The sequence below is a fragment of the Eucalyptus grandis genome, chromosome 8 (genome assembly GCF_016545825.1).
Source record: "Eucalyptus grandis isolate ANBG69807.140 chromosome 8, ASM1654582v1, whole genome shotgun sequence".
Lineage (NCBI taxonomy): Eukaryota > Viridiplantae > Streptophyta > Magnoliopsida > Myrtales > Myrtaceae > Eucalyptus > Eucalyptus grandis.
In genome coordinates, this window is record NC_052619.1 from 32,455,077 (window position 1) to 32,471,312 (window position 16,236).

The 16,236-nt window shown below is 42.3% G+C and overlaps 1 pseudogene; it reads left to right on the forward strand.

The window, feature by feature from the left end:
* The first annotated feature begins 7,014 nt into the window (after window positions 1-7,014).
* On the forward strand, window positions 7,015-15,324 carry LOC120287166 (annotated as a pseudogene).
* The last annotated feature ends 912 nt before the right edge of the window (window positions 15,325-16,236 follow it).

Here is a 16,236-nt window from a genome sequence, read left to right on the forward strand (position 1 = left end):
GCCTCTAACAAAGCTCACGAAGAAAAACGAGAAGTTCATATGGACAGATAAGTGCGAGTGTAGTTTTCAAGAGCTGAAAGAAAAGCTGACTACTGCACCGGTATTGACGATTCCATCTGGTCCTGGAGGATTCGAGATCTATAGTGATGCGTCTTTCAGAGGATTGGGTTGCGTGTTGATGCAACATGGCAGAGTGGTTGCATATGCTTCCCGCCAGTTGAGACCCCATGAGCTGAATTACCCGACGCATGACTTAGAACTCGCAGCCATCATATTTGCATTGAAGATTTGGAGGCACTACTTGTGCGGGGAAAAGTTTCAAATCTTCACTGACCATCAAAGTCTCAAGTATTTATTCTCTCAGAAGGAGTTGAACATGAGACAGCGCCGATGGATGGAACTGTTGAAGGACTATGACCGTGATATTTTGTATCATCCGGGAAGCGAACAAGGTTGCCGATGCACCGAGTCGAAAGTCCTCGGTTGCACGGATGGTACTTAAGGAATGGACTTTAATCGAAGGCTAGAGATTCGGTTTTCAAATTTGAGGTAGGCCACCTTTCAAATCTTATGGCCACCTCTAATTGAGCCGAAGTGCAAGTCGAATCAAGATGCTTGATCAACAGATCTGTTATTCAGAAGATCCTGCAAGAGGATACCGATAAAAGAAAAGCTGACTTTCAAATTTCTGAGGACGGAACGTTGAGGTTCCAAGGACGTTTGGTTGTACCTGACGATGTAGAGCTCAGAGAGGAGATTTTATTAGAGGCTCATCGTAGCAGTTACAACATTCATCCTGGCAGTACTAAAATGTATCAGAATTTGCGTCAACACTATTGGTGGTTAGGTATGAAGGCGGACATCGCCAAGCATGTGGCCAAGTGTTTGACATGTCAGCAAGTAAAAGCCCAGCATTGCAAACCGGGAGGATTTCTACAACCTCTCGCGATCCCAGAATGGAAGTGGGAGCACATCACGATGGACTTCGTGACTGGACTACCAAGGAGTCAAAGAGGAAATGATTCAATTTGGGTAGTGGTCGACAGGCTAACAAAGTCGGCTCACTTCATTGCAGTACGAAAGGACTTGAGTCTGGATAGACACGCAGACTTGTATGTGCGTCAGGTGGTTCGTATGCATGGAGTGCCGGTTACGATAACTTCAGATAGAGACCCGAGGTTTACTGCTGCTTTTTGGAAGAGCTTGCAGAGTGCTTTAGGTACAAAGCTGCAGTACAGTACGGCCTATCATCCTCAGACAGATGGCCAGTCTGAGAGGACTATTCAAACTCTCGAGGACATGCTGAGAGCTTGCGTAATAGACTTCAAAGGAAGTTGGGAAGATCAGCTTCACCTGGTAGAGTTTGCCTACAATAACAGTTATCAGCAGAGTATTCAGATGGCTCCTTTCGAAGCGTTGTATGGCCGAGCGTGCAGAACACCAGTGTGTTGGGATGAAGTTGGGGAAAGGAAGATAACAGGCCCAGAGTTGATTCAGCAGTCAGTAGATGCTGTGGCAGTGATCAGAGGCAGATTAAAGACAGCGCAGAGCTGCACGGAAAAGTTATGCGAGATAAGCGTCGAAGGTCTTTAGAGTTCCAAGTTGGTGATCACGTTTTTGAAAGTGTCACCAATGAGAGGAACTTCGCGCTTTAAGAAAGGCAACCGAGTCCGAGGTACGTAGGTCCGTTTGAGATTCTTGAAAGAATCGGGAACCTAGCGTATCGTCTTGCATTGCCGCCAAGATTGGCGCAAGTGCATGACGTCTTTCACGTGTCGATGTTAAGGAAGTACGAGCCTGACCCGACCCACGTGCTCAATTTTGAGGAATTGGACGTGGATGACCGTGTGTCATACGTGGAAAGCCCGGTTCAGATTGTCGATCGCAAAGAGCAAGTTCTGCGTACAAAGACCATTCCGTTGGTCAAAGTGGTGCAGCAACACCACGGTGCGAAGGAGCGACATGGGAGGCGAGGAGTCGATGAGAGAATTGTACCCCCACCTTTTTGATCAAGTCTTGTAATGGTTTAAATTTCGAGGACGAAATTTTTATAAGAGGGGAAGAGTTGTGACAGCCTGAATTTTCATAATTTCTTTTCGATTAAATAAATCGGGCCTTTCATCAAAACGCTAATAGTGCTATTCTCCGAAGCTGATCACTCACGAGATAACCGGGACTATCTGGGGAAACAAGTAGGGAATCTAAATGCAATTGCACTTGAGAATTCGACCAAGAATCGACTGCTCAACCGAGTTGATCTGCAAGGGTCATTGCGACACCGTCAGAGATCGATCAGAAATCAGAGATAGGTCGATTCGACTGAGATAAGTGATCAAATTGTGGGTGATTCCACTTGATTGTAAAATTCTCATCGATCGGCACTAAATTGATTTTCTGTCGTTTTGGTACCCGGTGCCCGTAATTGAAACCTTGAGATTTTCACGACAGGCGAGAGTTGCTAATGGGTCGAAGATGTACTTTGTGACTCGAGATAAATCGATCACAGGTCAATTGCACCAAAAATTCCTAAAAGTTATCCGGTAGACTAGATCACGCTAAAAGCGCGCCGAATTGAAAATAACCGCAAATTTGAACCCGATTTCAGAAATTGAAAGTTCTGAGGTGTCACAAGCTATTTTAGGAACGCGTCGACTCACTCTCCGAGGAATTTTCAGAGATTCCGGGATTTTGGAAAATTAATTCGGACGTTACGGAAAATCGCGGAAGTCAGATGGGCTAAATTGATGGAAATTGGGACTTCTAAGCCAAGCCTGTGGAGTGTCGGGAATTTATAGAAAATCGTTCGGGATTTTTCTTCATCAAGTGGACCTCAATTTGGGAAATTGAGTGAAGGAATTTATCCTAAAAATTAGTGAAATTCGGATCAATAATTGGGGATGGGATTTTGCACTTAAATTGAGTTATTTTGGTGGATAAGTGATTGGAAAGTAATAGGGAACATCCAATTAATGGAATGGCTAAGATTTGTCATAATTGGGCCCCTCCTTGGCTTCCTTCACACGCCTCTCCACCGCCTCTCTCCCTTCGTGCGATGAGCTGAAGACCAATTGCATCTGTCCTTTTCTTTCTTTCGTTTTGGTCGAAGCTCCCTTCCCACGCTCTCTGCCATTCCCACCATCTCTTGTTCTCCACGTCCGCGAGCCTTGCTTCCTTCTGCCGAGTGTTGGCCAGCAAGTTCCAGCACCCACAGTCAATGGAAGACACGAGCAAGCTGCCCGTGTGTTGACTCCAACAAGTGGCCGAAGCCGCTTCTCCATCTCGCTTCCATCGACGCGGCACGTGAGTCAACAAATCGGTTCATCTTTCCCTTAACCGACCGCGGCGGTCCACGTTTCTGCCCCCTCCTCGCGTCTTCTCCACCAGCTCGCCAGCGAAGCCCCCATCATCGGCCAACAACCCAAGCTCTCCCTCTCCTTAGTTGACCACCGGGTGCAAAGCAAACCAAGCCACACACCACCGAAACTCCTTGAAGCAGCTCACGGCGAAGCTGCCACCGTCCGTGACTCACCACCACCGAAGTCCCTTTGCTCGATTTCTTCAGCCCATTAACGCCGTGGACTTCATCCGCTCGAAGACTCCACCGCCAGCTGCTTCCCTGCTCCGCTTCTTTCCTCTTCGCCAGCAAGCTGTCCGTGTGGTCTTCTCCAGCGTCCATTTCCTAGGCTCGTGGATCAGCCCAGCGGCGGCCAATTTTGGTCAGCGGTTAGGCCCGTCCAAGAAACCAGAGAAGCCCATTTTGTTTAACCCAAAGAAAGCCCAAATGATTCAGCTCGGGCCCAATTCCATTGCAAGCTTAAGGCCCACTTGAATTAAGCTCAACTCGGCCTTTCCAAGCCCTCGCACTGAAGCCCAAGTCCACCGAAGTTCAGCCCGCGATCAAGTGAAGCCCAGCCCAAGTTGGAAACAAATCTCAGATTTGGGTTGAGATTTGTTGGGCCCGTTTTAGGCCTGGTCCGAGAGTTCGTCGACGCCGCCGAAAATTAAGGTTTCGGCCGCCGTCGCGTCGTCGTCGCGGTGAACCGGTTTCGCGATACACCGGTGAGTTTATACTCTAAACTCTGCTTAGTAGGTTAATGACGTTTAAGGGGTGTTTAGATTTATTTTATTAGGAATTAGGTGGTTAGTTAGATTAAATTAGAAATTGAATTGAGCATGTTAGGTGGTTAGCATGGTTTAGCTAAGGCCTAGATAAATTGTGCTATTTATCTAGTAGGGTTCGGGAATTTCTCCGAGTCCGTATTGGTTATTAATTTAATGATTCTGGCCTAGGTTAGTATTTTTAGAATTTAAATTGATTTATTTCAGTAATTATTTAATTATTAATTATTTTTCCGAAATTAGGCGGGATAGCCGGTGACCGGAATTTCGTGCCGATTGCAATGGTGTGGTTAATTTATGCAATTGAGTGTTAAATTATGCAAATTGAGTGCTGATTTGATTTTTGGTATTTAATTCCAAAATTGTGAATTTCCAATATTTATTCGAAGAAAATCCTGTGTGTCGGGTTTTGATACCGAAAATGGTTTTTAGTACTATATGAAATAGTGGGATTTCAAAAAGGAGGAATATCAATTTTCGGATCAAGTTGACCGTGTACCCACACACGAGTAATTTCATGTGAATTTCTAATACGAAGAAAAAGGCCAGGCTCACCATTTTAATTGAAGCATTTGAGTGCAATGCACGGTGTCCTGGGCCATATTTGAGTGATCGTGTGATGGCTATGAGAAATCGTCCCGGCTGTTGAGCGGGACGTTATCCCTATGTGGGATACCGGACAACGGGAAGCCGGTCGCAGCTGATTGATCGGGACCCTATGCTCCTTCGGGAAAGCCGTCTGATAAAGAGACGTGCCGCGCTCCATGGGGGGAGGCGATGCCTGGCAATGCCAGAAGACCGCCGAACTGAGAGTAGGCCGTGCTATATGCCGAGATCAAATCTAAGAACGCATGATTAATTGAGTGTGGCGTTTCAATTATTGGAGCTTATTTGTTGCTCATGCTCTCGTGTTGTCTATGAGATAAATTGTACTGACCTGCAGGGTGGATCGAGACGAGGTAAGTCTCCTTGATTGTGTGATTGCGTGCTTAGGACGCTTCTTGGCGTATTTCCTCCTAATTGGGGTTTAGAGCTTAGACTCGCTGAGATGATATCTCACCCCGTTGTGGGACAACATTTTCAGGGTCGTCGAGTGGAGGACCGGAGCGAGAGGAGGTGATTGGAAGCGTAGGTCGATTAGGACCGCTTCTTTTGGAAGGCCGGTCTTTTGTAGTCTTTGGCCATAGACTTGTGTTCATGACTCGGCGTATATATAAAAGCATGTTTGTGTGTGAATCTATTATCCTGCCTTTCTATCCCGAGATGATTCTTGTCGTGGGATCTCTTTTCGCTTCCACATGTGCAATAAAAATGGAAAGGGTCGGCGACTCGTCCTGGAAAGTCGCAAATTTTTATCGACCAGATAGGGATGGGCACGCGCTCGGGGTCTGGGGCGTGACACCATCAAAATCCCCATTTAATTTTTTTTTTCTCCAAAGAGGAGAAAATCATGCCAAGTCCCATAAGAATTGCCATTTTAAATTTTTTTATTTACTCTTCTTGCTAAAATCCTAACTCCGACCTCCTCCTCTTTCTCCTCATATGATCCTCTTCCTCTTGATCTTTGCTCTCTCTAGGTCGCCTCATCGCAATCGCTTGCCACCTTGCCTATGGCCCTCCCTCCTTCGCAGCTACAGCCTCACCTTCGACCCTCCATTGTGGCATTGCAGTCGCGGCCCTCTAGGTCACCTCAGTCTTTACTCTTCCTCTAGCCTTCCTTTTAGTCGTGGCCTCACTGTCACACATGGCCTCACCTATGCTCCCTCGCCCTTGCCTCCACCCTCTATCTCCTTCTTCAATAATTCTTTCTCCCTTCGCACTTGCCGACCCACCCTAGAAACCACCATGCCTCTCGCAATTCCGAACACGCATGTCGCAGCTTGTCAAAAAAAGTTGATGCTTGTCAGATTTTCAGACACATCTTGACCGTGTGTTGGAGCAACTAGATTAGTTACAGCAGATATGCTATCCCACACTAGGAAAAATTTATTCAAGTCTTCAATGAACTATCTTTTAGTTGTGAACTACTCATAAGTTTAGTTTAGAGCATAGAGACACTCAAAGATGTCAAGATAGTACGTGTTGGGGTGTCTAACACATACCAAAGCTCCTAGAATGTGTTCGTGCTTCATTTCTCATAGGCGTGAGCTTGTGCAAAAGATGGGAGAGAGGGCTTGGGCTCCTTGCTTGTCTTCTTCGACTCAAGTTGTGAGCTTAAAGAATTAAATAAAAATGGGCCGAAAGAGGAGGGGAAATGGGGAAATGGGGAAATAGGTCAAAGGGTGAGCCGAAAGCTTAGACAAGTGGGCTGGACAGCACCTGCCCACTCTATTTTTTCAATTCAATTAAACTTTTGCTCTCTTTTTTTTTTCTTTTTTTTTTTCTTGTATTTTTATATTTTTGCAAAAATGGACACTTAAACGTGTTGACAAAATTCAGGTGTCAACACCGAGTATTTTGATATTAACTGTCTCTCTCTAGTACTACTAGTCACCAAAGTGCCATAAATTTTTTTAAAATCTTCTTGTAGTGCAATGAAATATTGAAATTTGCATAGAAAGTGAAATCAAATAATTCTATCAATTACACCACCTCAAAAATATTTTGACTATCTCCTTAATAAATCCACTTAGTCTCTTACTCCCCAAGAAATTGCTTTATCCGTCTCCTATTTATTTTGAGGAGATAACGTCACTAGGGATGAGTCCTTAGTGCTGTCTTGCTCGAGGAGGTGATGATTGGTTTCTCAGCTGCAACTGCCCATTACACTAACGTCACCAACTTAAATCTTGGTCCTTCAGTTTGAACCTCGAAGTCAAGGAAAAGCAACAAAATGCCAAAAGGACCAAGTAAGTTGTTGGCTTAGCAGTTCCACTAGGAGTCCTATCCTGCAGCATGGTGGTGATATTAGCAATTCTCTCGAGGAGGAAGAGGAGCGAGGGATTGGAGATGGCAAAGTTAATGAGGGAAGGGCCATGGAGGTTTACGTATGCATACCTCGTTTCTGCTACCAACAACTTCGCCGAGGAGAGGAAGATGGGTGAAGGTGGGTGCGGGGCGGTCTACAGGGGATATCTGGTTGGCCTTGTTGTGTTTTAGATTCGGGAAACAGATCCCCAGAACAGTAATTCAACACAGAGTCGAACACAAACGTAGCGGAAGTGAACCCAATAAAATTCATGAATCACCGATCCTAAGTCACGTCACATAAACGAACGTACCTTGTTTCCACAGACTAAACCCCGGTGTTGCGAATCAAAGAGGGATAAACCATGCCGTTCTTCAGAGAATAAACTGTTCTTCGGGAGAGAGCGGTCTGAAAGGACGTAAGTTCTTCTTAGAGAGGACGTGCGTCAAAGAGCGAACGTAAGTCAGAGAGCGAGAGAGCGTAATCTTTCTTCATCCTATTAGAATACGTAACCCTTCAATCTCTTATTAACCGCTTCTCTGATTTTTCTTTATTTTTAAATAACTTCCTCCATGGGCCCTTAACTCACGGGCTGGGCCTTTTGGACCCAACATGGGCGGACGGGCCAACTCAGGTCCATCAAAAAAAAATCCATCATCTCCCACTCGCACATGGTGGTTCAAAACCAACATGGGCAGACGGGCCCTACTCGAAGCCAATCGAGAAAAATCCATAGACTATCATAGACTCCCACTTTACATGGTGGGTCGAACAAAATCCTCTTTTCCTCACTGCAACATTCATACTAGTGAATAGTCCGTGCGACCAGCATACTTTGAGAGCTTGTTGCCATACATCTGTTAGGAATATATAGCAGCTCATAATGGGCATCATATCCTGAGTAGATTTAGTATGCAGTACCCTAGATCGATCGATCACATTTATATTTCTTTTGATCTCTTTTAAACAATGATATATATATATATATATATATATATATAGTTGTATTCACAATTATGATTATCACAAAGACAGTCATAATTGGTTAACCAGTGAATACAAAACTACAACGTGATTCTCCAAACTCGATCTTCCTCTTTCCTTCAAACTCTCAATTTCAATTCAGCTTGCTTTTCTAGAAATGTCCCATTAGATCGAATCAACTCATGACCATTGGCAACATTCTAAGATATCAAACACTAAATAGAAATCTTGAGAATAAGTAAAAGTTATGAGGGGACTAAAAATGAGAAACTCTTTTCCTCAAGAGTCTCATACGGCATAAAAGTTGAGATTAAACTTTTGCCACTCTTATTGGTCGTCTCATGCATACGTAATATGAAATACGTATTACAGTATTAACTCATTTCCCATGGAGCGTATGTCTACACTTCAATACCGTACAAATGATAGTTCAGACATACCCAATGTCTAACTTGAGTTCACATATCTACTCATTCACAAAATTCATCAGAACTCACATTTGGCATCATGGACAGATAAAGTAAAATATGTGGGTTATTTTACTTTCGGATATAGTAAATATTATGTACACTCAGTTAAGGCGACAAATATATTTTAAGCTTAAGCTCTCGATTATCACCTAGATAATAAGCTTAAAAACAGTCTCATCTCTATTTATCACATAGTAAATAGAGGCAATTACCCGTGTGAGTGGGCTAATCTTGTATCTGTCCGACATACTTTTTCAACTTAAAGTAATGCACTGAGCATTAAGATGCATAAAGATCAAACAAAGATTCATAGGCATTAATGATGAAAACACAAATTCATCAAATGTGAGCATTTAGGGAAATTACAATATTCAGTACATCAGTCTCTACGCAATCCTAGAGATTTCACATGGCCACAAAACACATATCTAGGTATTGGCTTTGTCATAGGATCTGCTACCATTTTATGCGTAGATATGTACTGTAAATTCACATCCTTTCGTGTAACCATATCTTTGACAAAGTTATACTTGATATCTATATGTTTGTCTTGGCATGATATTTTGGATCTTCGGTGTACGCTTTTTGCTGCTTGGGCTATCACATTAATTAACAATGAATATGCAGCTTTCTCAATAGCACCTAAATGATCCAAAAATCTTTAAGCCAAACACTTTATACTGCTGCTGATAATACCATGAACTCAACTTCCATCGTGGACAAGGCTATACACGTTTGTTTCTTGCTGCTCCAACATATGTCGCCATTATTTAGTAAGAAAACAAACCAAAGATAGATTTCCTTTTATCTAAATCTCCTCTCCAATCAGCATCGAATAGCCTTAGAGTCGTAGATCCTTTCCTTGATAACTTAACATATAATCAACAGTTCCCTTTAGATACCTTAGTATTCTTTTAACGGCTTTCCAACGTGCTTGACCTGGATTGAATTTGTATATACTCACCATTCCAACTGCAAAACATATGTCAGGTCTTGTACACATCATAGCATACATCAAGCTCCCAACAACACTAGCATAAGGAACATGTTTCATTTGTTCATTCTCTTAAGTCATTGGACACAATCTGTGGCTCAATCCTTCACCTTTTCTAATAGGAGTATCTATGGGTCTTCTATCTTGCATACGAAATTGTTCAAGAACCCGATTTTTATATGTTTCTTGCGAAAGAGATAATGATCTCTTCGAATGATTTCTCGAAATCTTAACTCCAAGAATGTATGTAGCATCACCCATGTCTTTCATCTCAAAGTTGGAAGATAACCAGCTCTTCACAATATTAACAAACTCCATATTACTTCCGGCTATTAGTATATCATCAACATATAATGATATGATCACAAATTGATCTTTGAATCTTTTGATATATATACAATGATCCTCATCTATCATTGTAAAATCATATGCCATTATGACATTATGAAAACGTATATACCATTGTTTTTGACGATCGCTTAAGGCCATATATCGACCTCAAAAGTCGACATACTTTTCTTCTTGGCCTTCTTTAATGAAACCAGTAGGTTATTCCATATATATTTCTTCATCTAATTCTCCATTGAGGAAAGCAGTCTTTACATCCATTTGATGTAACTCAAGATCCATACTAGCCACTATTGCCAGAATAATGCGAATCGAGATAAATCTCACTACAGGAGAAAATGTTTCTTCATAATCAATTCCTTCCCGTTGATTATACCCCCTTCGCCACAAGGCGAGCCTTATGCCTTTCTATCGAGCCATCAGCTTTTTGCTTTATTTTGAGAACCCACTTGTTCCCAATAACTTTGTGTCCTTTTTCCAAACTTGGTTTGATTTCATTGACTCCATCTCCTCTTTCATTGCATAAATCCATTTTTCCTTACTAAGGCAATTTAGAGCCTCATTAATATTTCTTGGCTCATCCTCATTTTGCTTGGAGCAATCATAAAAGTTTCCCTTCAATGTCAAAACGTCGACGGGAATACTTTGGCGACTTGTTCGCCGTATGGGAGATTGTACACTTTGCACATCATTCCCCATTATGCTCCCACTAGGATTAGATAATGATAACGTCGTCTCATCATGTGGTTGCAATTGAGAATGAGTTGAATTTAATTCATTACTTCTCATATTACTCCCACTTGGACGAACTCCTCTAATATCATTATCTTGATCCAAGGTTTCAAATAGGGGGTAATCTTCCCCTATTTTGCCTTTCTTAGGAAATTCATCCTCTAAGAATGTGACATCCCGTGATTTAAATTCAGTTATACTCCCACTTTCCTGCTCACCTATGAACACATACCCTTTTAAGTGTTTAGAGTATCTTATGAAAATACTCTTCTTTCCTCTGTGACCATATTTCCCAAATTTGTGAGAGGACTTATGAATATAGGCAACACAACCCCATGGCTTAAGAAAACTTAAGTCCGGTTTTCTACCTGTCCATAACTCATATGGAGTGGAAATAACTGATTTGGAAGGCATCCGGTTAAGTACATAGGCAGCAGTTAACAACGCATCACTCCAAAAAGTGATAGGTAAGTTAGCATGCGCCATCATGTACCTAATCATTTCCAGTAGGTTTTGTTTCTTCTCTCCGCAACACCATTTTGTTGATGAGTATATGGAATAGACAACTGTCTTTCTATTCCTTTTTCATCACATAATTTTCTGAACTCATCAGATAAATATTCTCGACCTTGATCGGATCTAAATACTTTTATTTTCTTATCTAATTGATTTTCTACCAAGTTCATAAACCTTTTGAAACAACTTAATGCTTCAAATTTATGAGAAATCAAATAGACATATCGAATCGAGTATAATCATCTATAAAAGTGATGAAATAAACAGCCCCATGCCTTCCTCTCGCATTCATTGGACCACAGACGTCAGAATGGATTAAATGCAGAGAAAATTCAGCTCTTTTACCTTTTCCAAATGGTTTCCTTGTCGTTTTCCTTATTAGGCAATGCTCACATCTAGGCAAATCGCCTTTTTCAATGTTGTCCAACAAGCCCTCTTTGGCCAGTCTATTCATACGTTGTTGGCCAATATGACCAAGTCTAGCATGCCACACACTCACATCATTATTATATGAAGTAGAAGACGTGAAAAGGGAATAACAAACATTGACATCACCAGTCAACATTTAATACAATAAAACCATCCAAAAATGACCACAGCCATAGTAGTTTGTATCCAAATACAAATCTACACCTCTATTACGGAAGTTCACATTAAAACCAAGCTTAACCAACACCAAAACAGACACTAAATTTTGACGAGTCTTCGGAGCATATAGAACATCATGTGGGAACAAGGTGCGTCCATCACGCATGTTCAATTGGCAGGTGCCAATCCCTTTAACTTCAGCTCTGGAGTTATTTCCCACATAGATTCACTTAGTTCCAGTTGGTATCATTGGAATTCCACGAATGATTCTCTATCCTTCGCTACATGGTCTGTCGCTCTTGAATCTACAGTCCATAAAGGATTGGATTCAGCCAATAATACAGAACTTGACACATAAGCAAAGTTCTCAAATGTACAAGAGGTGTTTACCTTTTTCGGCTCACAACAGTTGCGAGCATAGTGACTTTTCATGTCACAATTGTAACACCTCACCTTTGACATTTTCTTCACTTGAGGATGTTTTCCTCTCTTGTGTTAGTTAACTCTTGATTTCTTGCAATAAGGACTTGATCATTTGCATTTCCACATATTGAACGAATCAATATGCTTGTGTTTAGAGCTCAAAGCCCTTTCTGAGCTAGAACTAGCATTACAAATATCTATTTTCGGCTCAAATGCCGTTATGCGGTCCTCTACTAGCTCAAGGTGGCGCACGTCATCCTCAAGATCTTCCATAACATGGTCAAGAGCTCCTAGTGCTTCTTACTTTTCCAGCATATATTGAATCTTCATATTCAATATTTCACAATTGTTGCCGTTTATATCAGCAATTACGTTCTTAGTTGCTGAAACCATCGATCTGAACACATCAGACATATATGCACGCATAATTAATGCCTATCATTTATGCATCCATTTTGCACAGACCCATCATATCAATGAACAATTTCAAGTAAGGTTTCAAAATCAAAATGTCACTATGTTTTCAATTATCCTCCAAAAATCCTAACTTAAAACTATTATTAATATAATTGTCTTATGCAAAATAAGTTCTATGAAGTTACAAAAACTTCTATGAACTATGCATAGCAGTCAACAATAACTGAAAGCAAATAATATTTGACATCCAATAGAATAATAATGTTTTCACATAATACAATTATCAACTACACTAAGTAATATACACAGAGGAAAATATCAACATAGAAAGAGATATTTACACCCAAAACATCTCAAACTAATATAAGAAATAAATAGGGAAAGTCCATTATAATCTATCAGTCAAAATATTTAAGAAATTTGAAGGCACATTTGCCAACTGTGTGGAAAACTTTGGAGAGCACTCATGTCACCTTCAAGGCGCATTCACTCTGCGCCATGTGGCGCTCAATCTAAGGGTTGAAGTTTTGGTTAATTCAATCTTATAGTACTTTACAAAAGCTTATACTAGTCTCCTATAACCCGGGACCACGTTGACCTCCCATAGGCAATCTAACACTGCTTGCCATTCAGGTGGAAGAGTGTTCATCAAAGTCGGCACCTTCTCAAAATTCGGCATAAGATAACCATTCCAAATGATTTCCTGTATTATCTGATTGACCCTGACCATATGTGATACTAAATCACCGTCATGCCACCGATAATTAGCCAACTTTGTCATTAGCCTTTTAAGTCTTGCTCTTCCTTCGCCTATTCTCGGGAATGCAGGTATCCGTGCATAACACATCATAGTTCTTGCAACAAATGCAGAACTAAAAATGGATTACTTATAATCCATAATGAACATAAGGGAAAATACATAATTTTCCATGATTCATGTAACAAATGCAGAATAAAAATGGATTACTTATAACCCCACTGACATAATTGAAAAAGAAACAGATTTTTTTTTGTCAACGGTCAAGTCAACGGTCTAGTCAACGGGTTAACGGGTCGGAGTCAACAGGCGGTGGGTCGGGTCGCCGGGTCGTCGGACCGGTTGGGCCGGGTCGGACCGACCGACCGGCGCGTGCCTCGCATGCGCCAGCGACCGCGGATGCGCACGTGCGCGCGTCGGTCGCCCACGTGCGTGCGACGCACGCGCCGTAGACGTCGCTTCGCTCCGGCTGCGCGTGGGGGCGCGTCTGGCGACCGTTGACGGCGTTTCGCCACTCGTCGCGATCGTCTTGACAAGCCCTTCTATCCTACGCCATCAGAAATTGATTTTGAATTACGTAAACTCGAAAAATGGATGAATGCTCGGGTGTTGGGATTTTTCGCCCGATCCGTGTCGGCCGATTATTTTCACGAAAAATCAATCAAAAATCATTCATAAACATGAAAAGGGTCGGGAAAACATGAATTAGGCTCTGATACCAATGTTGTGTTTTAGATTCGGGAAACAGATCCCCATAACAGTAATTCGACACAAAGTCGAACACAAACGTAGCGGAAGCGAACCCAATAAAATTCATGAATCACCGATCCTAAGGCACGTCACATAAACAAACGTACCTTGTTTCCATAGACTAAACCCTGGTGTTGCGAATCAAAGAGGGATAAACCACGCCGTTCTTCAAAGGATAAACTGTTCTTCGGGGAGAGCAGTCTGAAAGGACATAAGTTCTTCTTAGAGAGGACGTGCGTCGAGAGCGAACGTAAGTCGAGAGCGAGAGAGCGTAATCTTTCTTCAGCCTATTAGAATATGTAACCCTTCAATCTCTTATTAACCGCCTCTCTGATTTTTCTTTATTTTTAAATAACTTCCTCCATGGGCCCTCAACTCACGGGCCGGGCCTTTTGGACCCAACATGGGCGGACGGGCCAACTCAAGTCCATCAAAAAGAAAAATCCATCAGGCCTGGACGCGGCAGTCACGGTGAAGCAGATATCAAGAGGTTTGAAACAAGGGAACGAGGAGTTCATAACGGAGGTGAAGATGATCAGTAGCTTGGGGCACAGAAATTTAGTGCAACTTATAGGTTGGTGCCACAAGGCCAATGAGTTCCTGCTTGTCTACGAGTTCATGCCGAACGGTAGCCTCCACAGGCACCTCTTCGGCAAGAGGAGGCTTCTAAGTTAGGCTGCCTGGTACAAGATTTCGGTCGGGCTCGCCTTGCGCTCTTCTATCTCGGGAGTGGGAGCAGTGCGTGATGCACCGGCGCATCAAGTGGAGCAATGTGAAGCTAGACTCGAGGTTCAAAGTCAAGCTTGGAGACTTAGGGCTGGCCCGCCTCATGGACCACGAGCTTGGGCCGCAGACGACCAGGCTAGCCCACAAGTTCAGATACCTGGCCCCGGAGTACATGAGCACAGGGCGAGCGAGCAAGCAGTCCTATGTGTATAGCTTCGGGGTGGTTGCGCTCGAGATTGCTACGGGACGGAGGTCCGTTGATCCAATGGAGCAATCGTCGCAGATGAATTTGGTGGAGTGGGTGTGGGACCTCCATGGGAAAACCGGGTCGTTAAGGCTGTGGATGAGAGACTCAAAGTGGATTTTTGATGGGAAACAAGTGGAGCGGTTGTTGGTCGTGGGCTTGTGGTGTGCTCATCCTGATAAGGGCTTGAGGCCCTCCATGAGGCAAGCGCTTCAGGCCCTTAATTTTGAGATTCCGGTGCCTGTTCTTCCTTATAAGATGTCACCTGCAGTGTACCCCGTGCAGTTGCCGCCGTCCATCAGCTCCAGCGAGCCTCTCATCGCCGATAGCCTCCGAGAGGGTCGTTGAGCTTGAGGGTGGTTAATTTACTATTGGAAGGATTGAATAAGAATCATGTTGCAAGTGCTCTTAATTTTTTCTCAAGCTTCGGAACAATGAAGTTTGTCGTAAACGTTTTTCTCATTTTTAAGTAAATTGAATCTAAGTGAATTCTTGTGTGACAACTCAATTCGATGCTGAAAACTCAACTGGTCCTATCTTGGGGTTTCTAGTATTCACTTGTTCTGAATTCCAGATGTTTAGTTCGTTTTGAAAGATGTGAATTGATGCCGCGGCTAGTAACTGTTTAAAAGCGTCCGTTCATCCACAGGAAACCGTCATTGGATTTCTTTTTATTTTATAGGTCAAGTCATTAGATTTCATTATTAAGAAAATTAATGAAATTTTCCCAGGAAAAGGACACCAAGTGCCACAACACACGTACGGTACTCGTTTAAAGGTTTTAACTCTTTTTTTTTTTCAATCACGTGAGTACCAAAACTTTTTGAATTTTCCACTCTATTACTTTATTGCTGCAAGATGATAGAAATTCTTAATTTATTTTTCTCGATTTTTATCAATTAGAGTCCCCCCATTTTAGATAAGATATGTGGCATTATATCCGGATTTATCCGGTTTGGAGAACGTCACCAAACACCATATATAATAATTTGTTTTCCTATCTAGCTCAAATTGGGACTGCCAAACAAAACCTAAAAATTAAGTCGTTTAATAATTACTTCAGAAATCAGACAATGTTAAGAAACTTAAGTGATGTAATGAGCTCCTGCTGTACTAATTTATCTCTTGGCCTGTCAGTATAATGACCACTGCTTATTTTATGTGATTCATGATAATGAATGAATTGACCTTTCAAACAATGTCTAGGATAGTTTTGCTCAAAAAAAAAAAAAAAAACAATGTCTAGGAAAGTAGCCGGGC